The sequence below is a fragment of the Microtus ochrogaster genome, unplaced genomic scaffold (genome assembly GCF_000317375.1).
Source record: "Microtus ochrogaster isolate Prairie Vole_2 unplaced genomic scaffold, MicOch1.0 UNK4, whole genome shotgun sequence".
Taxonomy (NCBI): domain Eukaryota; kingdom Metazoa; phylum Chordata; class Mammalia; order Rodentia; family Cricetidae; genus Microtus; species Microtus ochrogaster.
The window spans coordinates 13,202,538-13,209,997 of record NW_004949102.1 but is presented as its reverse complement, the minus strand read 5'-3'; the positions used below and the strand labels follow the sequence as shown (position 1 = coordinate 13,209,997).

The 7,460-nt window shown below is 37.0% G+C and overlaps 1 long non-coding RNA gene across 1 annotated transcript; it reads right to left on the bottom strand.

The window, feature by feature from the left end:
• Nucleotides 1-4,332: 4,332 nt before the first annotated feature.
• Nucleotides 4,333-7,107, bottom strand: LOC101982625. Its single transcript, XR_001229375.2, has 3 exons — nt 6,968-7,107; nt 5,519-5,664; nt 4,333-5,024 (listed from the first exon to the last, which is right to left on the bottom strand). It is a non-coding gene; the product is annotated as an uncharacterized LOC101982625 (long non-coding RNA).
• Nucleotides 7,108-7,460: the final 353 nt, after the last annotated feature.

Genomic DNA, 7,460 nt, shown 5'->3' with positions numbered 1-7,460 from the left:
CATTTGCAGTGAGTCTTTCTCTGTTCTGCCAGCCAGCTCCCAAATAATAACATAGAGACTTGTTATGAAAGTTTGGCCTTAGCTTAGGCTTATCCCACTAGTTCTTATAACTTAAATTAACCCTTTTGTATTGATCCATGTTTTGGCTTGTGGCCTTTTACCTTTCTTTCATTCTCTATGTCTGATTCCCTCCATATCTCCTAGGTGTCTCCTCTGTACCTTGGTTATCTCCTTCTATTTCTTTTCTCTCCCTGGAAATTCCACCTCTGCATTTTTTTCTAGCTATTGGCCATTTTTTATTACACAAATCACAGCAATATATTTTCACACAGTGTACTGATATCCCACAACCTTCTTGTTTGTTTCATTCCTCAATTGAGAGAGGGTATTGCCATTCATATCAGAGTACCTGGGGCTTACTGTGTAGTACAGACTAATATCAAACTTGGGATCTTCATGTCCAGTCCTGAGCACTGGGGAGGCAGGCAAGCATACAGAATATCTTATAAACTTGGTACTCGACTTGGTTTGAGCTATTTCTTTTATAATTTAAGCCTCTCCTACATATACTGTGTACACACATCCATCTCTGAACCACGTTGGCAACCTGTTGGCAACCTAGAACTCCCATCTATGATAAGGTAGCTGAAAGCATGTCTCACTCTGGACAATGAAACAAGTTTCTCTTTCTTTAATTATCAATAAACCAGAACATTTCTATTGTAACATATTATTGTTGTATCTAGGTATAAGAGAATGAAGGCCTATCTGATTTGGAATGGCATGGGAGTACATACTCAATAAGCAAAAGCTAAGTCCCAAATGAGAGTTTTAGAAAAAATACCCTCTTTATCATCTTAAGTATATACATATTGAGCATGCATATATGATTTATGTAATGTTCATTATGAGAAGGGGTAAGCATAGTAAAAAAAAAAAAAAGATTTACCTAATCCAAATACAAAACCACACCAACACCTCTAGTAACTAAACTCTGCTTTCTCCTTCAACATACTAGGAAGTGCCAGGCAGCAACTGGATTCCTAGGGAATGATTTGTTTAGTGAATACCAAACGCTGGTTTCCTGGCCAATGGCAAATGTTGGAAAGGTTTTAACAAAAATGAGCAAGAAATGCAAGGATATTTGATTAGCTTTCCATAAAATTAAATTTTTCCCATTTAAAGATTCTGAATTCATTTTTTTCTAAATTAGTAGCCATGTTTTTATTTAATGAAGTGGTAGAAGCAGTGATTGTTTTCTTGAAATTGCCTTATTTGATCAAATGAAATCCTGATGCTGGAAAGGAAAAATATATTAGCTGCCATTATCAGTCAGCAAATACTGAGCAGAAACCCTTCATGGACTGATCCAACTGCCACATCAGGAAAGACATCTCACCCAGCATAGTTCATGATATTAAATGGAAAACTTAACTGTGTTTTTAAAAGTATCAAATTAACTTTAAGCAAAAGTCAAACTCTAAACACAATTGAATAAAAAAGTCTCTGTAAAATCACCGGGATTTGATGGGACTTCTGTTTTATTCTCAAAAGAAAAAATTATGGAAGTTTCTATCTGAATTGCCAGGTTGTGTTGCACCTCATGTGTTGCAATCAAACGTTCTCTCTGTTTTATTCTAAAAAAAAAATGATGGAAGTTTCTGTCTTAATTGCCAGGTTGTGTTGCATCTATCTGTTGCAATCGAAAGGCTAAGCTCTCACTCTGGTTCTGTGGAACTTATTACACATCAACCTCCCCTATACTTATGAAATAAGAATATGGGATTCCTTGCACGTTTTGGGGTACAGCAGTATTTGCCCCATTTCAGAGTCTTTGTTATTTGCTTATTATTTTATAAAAACACAATTTCCACAGGGATCGATCCTTAATTTTAGCAGTTTGTCGATAAGCATTTCATAAATAGCTCTAAAATGAGTAAGCAAATTCATGGTATATGTCAATATACTTGCAAGATCATTAGTTAGAGAAAAAGTAGAAATAGCTTTTTACGCCACAAACCAGAAAGAGAAGAAATATGGGATGATTTTTTTGGCTAAATAAGATTATAAAGCATTATCTGCTTTTCAATAATATTTGTAAATAATGAGAAGGTGTCACAGTAGTTAGACTATTTCCTCCATATTTACATATTTTGCCCAGAACCCTTTTAACCTGCAGGAATTTCTTTTTAAGGATTCTGGCTTACCAGCAAAGCTTTACCAAGCCCACAGTTTCTGCTCATGAGTGTTATAAATACTTTTAATGTCAAGCTCTAATCCTGAGCAGGATGACAATTTTACATCTCTAATCATGAGTCAGACGGAGGCATTTCACACGCCCGTGAGGCAGCAGTGGGTGTCCAAGCTGTTTAGATCACTGATCCTTCAGCGTTTATCTTCTTATGGAAATTCTGAAAAGCATAAAAATGCCGCAGAAGCTGACCTTTGTGTCTTGCGCGGCGATCCTTCACCTCGGATCTGACAATCACTCACGGGAAAGAGGATGCTGTGATTTGCCAGAGGCTTTAAAAAGATTCAAAGCATGATGAGTCTCTAAACCCTCTCCCTGGTTTCATGATGAGAAAGACAGGAGGGCATGCTTCCAGGAGACTTTTCACAGTACCCCTAAAGTGCCAGAGCTTTAATTAGGACAATATTTCAAGTGTCACTCGATAAGATGACTAAATAAAGCTTCAGGATAAGCTGGTGGAGGTGAGAAAGTCCTTGAAGGCACTTTAAGCTGTGCATAGAATCCAGAGCTGTCTATTAAACATTGTAGAAGAGAACAACAATTCAGTATGATTTACACCTCCAGATCTCAGTGTAAACAAACGCCATCTTGTTTTTCTCACTAATGGATTCTTTTTTTTTCCCCAGTGTTCATCCTGATGGTGTATGGCTTTTCTTTATACACAGTGGAATCTTTTTCTCGTGAACATCTTCTCTACTGTATCTTCTGTTGAATTTACATTTAGCCCATTGGTAGGGAGGAACTACACTGTCTACTCTTCTGGAAAACTTCTTTCTTTTTTTCCTCCCTCCTCTTCCACCAGACTAAATCTCACATGATCTAAGTGACTCAGCTTAACTTACCTCCACAATGTCTTCTCATGCTCCAGAGATACTTAGCTTGTTTTCTACTTCAAAACAGCATGATCTCTTATGCCTTTTCATTTCCTACCTTTTGTCCCACCATGCTAACAGAGGTTTCTGCCCCACCATGTCCCACAGCCATTTAGCCCCAAAGAAAACACACAGAGATCCCACATTAATTATAAACTGATTGTCCTATTAGCTCAGGCTTCTTATTAACTCTTATGACTTATATTAGCCCATATTTCTTGTCTGTGTTAGTCACATGGCTTGGTACCTATTATCAGCAAGGCATTCTCATCTTGCTTCCTCTGCATCTGGGTAAGGATTGCAGACTGACTCTTTCTTCTTCCCAGAATTCTCCTGTTCTTGTCACCACACCTCTACTTCCTGCTTGGTTGCTCTGCCTATTCTTCCTGCCTGGCTAATTGCCAATCAGCATTTTATTAAAAATAATACAAGTCATAGGATAAAAGACCAATGTCCTTAAAAAAACAAAACCAAAGAAAAACACCAAGAACTCCGAATCTAATATACTTTGTTTAGCTTTTTGTCCAGACTATTATCCATAATATAGTGTAACCAACACTTTAAACAAAGATAAATATCCACTATCCATTTTTCAGGAATGGGAGTATAGTTTTTCAATCTACTTCCTGCTGATTGGGGGTGCTGATAATCTAATGGGGACCTAAAGAAAATTTAGAATTATGGTCAAGTCCTGGCTAGAATATTTTGTGAGGCTTGATCATTTCATCCAGCAGTCTTGAGGTTGTTCTAGATGTAGATTTCAGACATCTGGGCCATCTGCTTATATCAGAAATTTCTCAGGGGGTCTTCATTGATTAACTTTATTTTTCTTAATTCAGAATGAATCCACAACCTCTCATTTCCTGTGGAAACAAAAACAAAACCTCTTTTCCAAAGTAACATATCTTTTGACTTAAATTTTGAAGTCAAAGCATTTTCAAAATATGTATGTTGGATTAATACAACAATATTTATAATTGAATGTCTTTTAGCAGCTGTTGTTCCTTCCTCAGCATTCAAACAATAAAGAGAACATAATAATGTACAGTCTCCAGATTATTTGTGTGTTTTCCATTTTTACAAGGCTTTATTTTAAATTCTATTTCTTTTATTTTTATTTTTAATTTTTGGATTTTTGAGACTAGCTTTCTTTTTGTATCTTTGGCTGTGCTGGCACTCATTCTGTAGACCAGGTTGTCCTTGAACTCAGAGATCCACCTGCCTCTTCCTACTTGTGTTGGAATTAAAGGTGTCTGCCTCCACATCCTTTCTTTCTGTTTTAAGGACTTTATCCTTTTTCTTTTCTCTCTCAAGCTTACATATATTTTACATATATATTACATATATTTTTAAACACACTGTAAATCATTTAGCTGTTTCCTTCATCTTTGAATCTATCTTTACTGTATCTCTCTCTTTCTGACCACATGAGTCTTTAATTTGCTAAGCAATATAGCTAGGATTAAGACTGTGGCTTTGATGGCTGGATCCACCCCATTCCTTAGCTTTCTGAGAGTGTAGCCTCATGGCAGAATTACTGACCAGAGCTGTATTTATTGCCACAACTTTATGGAATCTCAAGGTCCCTGCCATCGCCAAGAAGCATGCTGTCAGCTATTCATAAACACCATATAAGTGTTTGGTGATAGGGCCTCTTAAAAGAGCTGCAAGGTTTCACAGCTAAAGTTGAGTCAGGAATCCTCTCTTAAATAAGATTCACTTGTCTCTAGCAAAGAGAGCCCACCTGAGAAAGTGATGCTATCAATAAGCTGGGCTTAACTCCGTTCTGTCTAGAATTACCTCCCAAGTTCTCTCAGTGTTTATGTGGATGCAGTTGTCCATGTGAGCACCATTCTGTTGACAGAGGTTTCTGTCCCACCAGGTTCCACAGCTGTTTAGTCCTAAAGAAAACACATAGAAGTCCACATTAATTATAAACTGATTGGCCTATTAGCTCAGGCTTCTTATTAACTCTTATAATTCTTGTCTGTGTTAGCCACATGCGTTGGTACCTGTTATCAGCGAGGCATTCTCATCTTCCTTCCTCTGCATCTGGGTGGTGACTGCCAACTTACTCTTCCCTTTTCTTAGAATTCTCCTGTTCTTGTTGCCTGACCTCTACTTTTTGCCTGGCCAATCAGCATTTTATTAAAAATAAGACAAGTGACGAGATAAAAAGAGCATTGTCACATAGCACTACCACTGTAAGGATGGGCTTCTACAAGGAAGATAGAAACACCCAATTTGATATTATTTAAAGCTTGGGCTCAAGAGTCAAAATCCTTTATTGTTAGCTCTGCAACAAGTTCTCCGACTTTCAGATGGTTATTGACCTCTCTGTACTAATTTTAACATCTGATGAGTGGAAATGACAATGACTATTTTGTGGGTTTACCTGGCTGGTAAGGTTTAGTGGTGCAGAAGAAGACTCATGCTTTGCTGAGTAAATAGAACCAGACAGATTTTCTGCTGTCAGCGTTGTTATTTTTCTTGAAGACAGAGATGGATGTTTTCTACTTAATTCCTGATTCATTGCAGAGCCTGAAAAAATATTTAATTAACAAACTTTTTTTTCTGTTTTTATTCAGTAGCAATGAAAATCATTTCATTAGTTTTTGAGGGCGCCATTTTAAATTAAAAGAAAACAGAACACAAAAAGCAGAACCAGTCCTTTTTTTTCCTACTAAACACAATAGTAAAATGGATCATATGATTACAGAACATAGATGCTCCAGTTAAATAAATACATCCTGAGTTAAACTCAACACAAGGAAAATCTTCAAAAGTCTTGTAAAAAAAAAAAAAGAGTTCTAATGACAGAGGTCTGTTTTTAGGTCCTTGCAAGGAGATATGGATTTGAATTTAGAAAGCTAGTGTTTTCTAAAATATCACAAAAACTCACACTAAAATATATAGATAATGTGCTCAGTAGTTTAGAGTTTTCCTATTTGGGTTTCTGCTGCACAAATCAATGGTCTCTCCTTACCAGTCTCTCACCTGTGAAAATCTGGCTAACAGTAATAGGCACACTTAGCTTAGTGGCTGTTTCTAAGCCAATGTTTCCTTTCCCACTTGGGATATGAACATAGAGAAACGTAGATGTTTGGGAAGATGATTGTTTCCCAACAAAATGAAAATCGCATTTTCCTTAGACTTGTATGTATTTTATTTTTGCTGTTGTGATTCTGTTAAGTCTCCTTTCTAACCACCTGGCTTGTAAAGCCATAGTGATGATTAAAGTTACTGTCTTTTGCACCTGTACAGTGCATGGCAATTTGTAACGTGGTTCGCCAGTAGCCAATAGCCAGTTCATTCATCCTGGCACACTCCAGTCTGTAGAAGTCCACCCAACAGAGAATTCCCACATGATCCTTTCCGATTTACGTTGACTATATCACAGTGTCACCTGGTCAGACTCTAAAGTAAGCTACCGAGATAGCTATCCTATTCTAGCATGACAGGGAGTATTCTGTTTTGGGATATCCAAAGAAAGGAGCTCCTATCTCCATAATCTATGGGCAAACTGCTTCTCCTAACTAGTTTAATCATACAAACAGCATGTATGACTGAACTGACTGGATGTCTTTTCATGTCAACTGAAAAATAATTGACTATATATAATTTCATTAAAAACCAACAGCCAAGATCACAGTACTCACATTTGGTATCTAGACTGTTTTAGACTCCTTTACTTTAAGTGTATCGCGTCTTCCCGTATTTACATTTCACTATAAACCACTGCAAATTATTTTTTAAAATAAGACAGGACATATATTACTAATTTTCACATATGACATTCTCTTTGATTCTCCTGTAAAGCCCATGAAAAAGTTTCATCACTTACCCCATTTTAACTCCCCATATTTCTATTTTCCTGCAAGCTGCTATGCACTTCATAAAAAGCTTGAGGCTGACAGATAACTGTGTTTAGGTTTCTGTGTTCTGTAGCTCTGGCTCCGGCTCTGTATAATAGATCCCAAATGTAGGCTTATGCAAACAGGCATCCCGGAACCTGTGCCAGGATGTCTCTCCAGCACTGATTAATTTCTGTGCCTAAAAGCCATGTGTTCATTGTGGATGATAAGCTTGTTGCACAAACACAAGCTCGCCACACTGAGGAAGTCTGGCTTTAGTTCTCTATGAATCCTAGTGACAAGGATATTTGCCAAAAGGAAGGAAAAAAAATTCATGCCAGTTTAGGCACAAAATGGAGTGTTTGAAGGAATTTGTAGACTTTTACATATTAAAAAAGAGAAAACATACACTTATAAAGATAATTGGAAATGTATTCAACATACCATGTTCACCAAGAAATTTCAGATTCTAGTCTCTGGGAG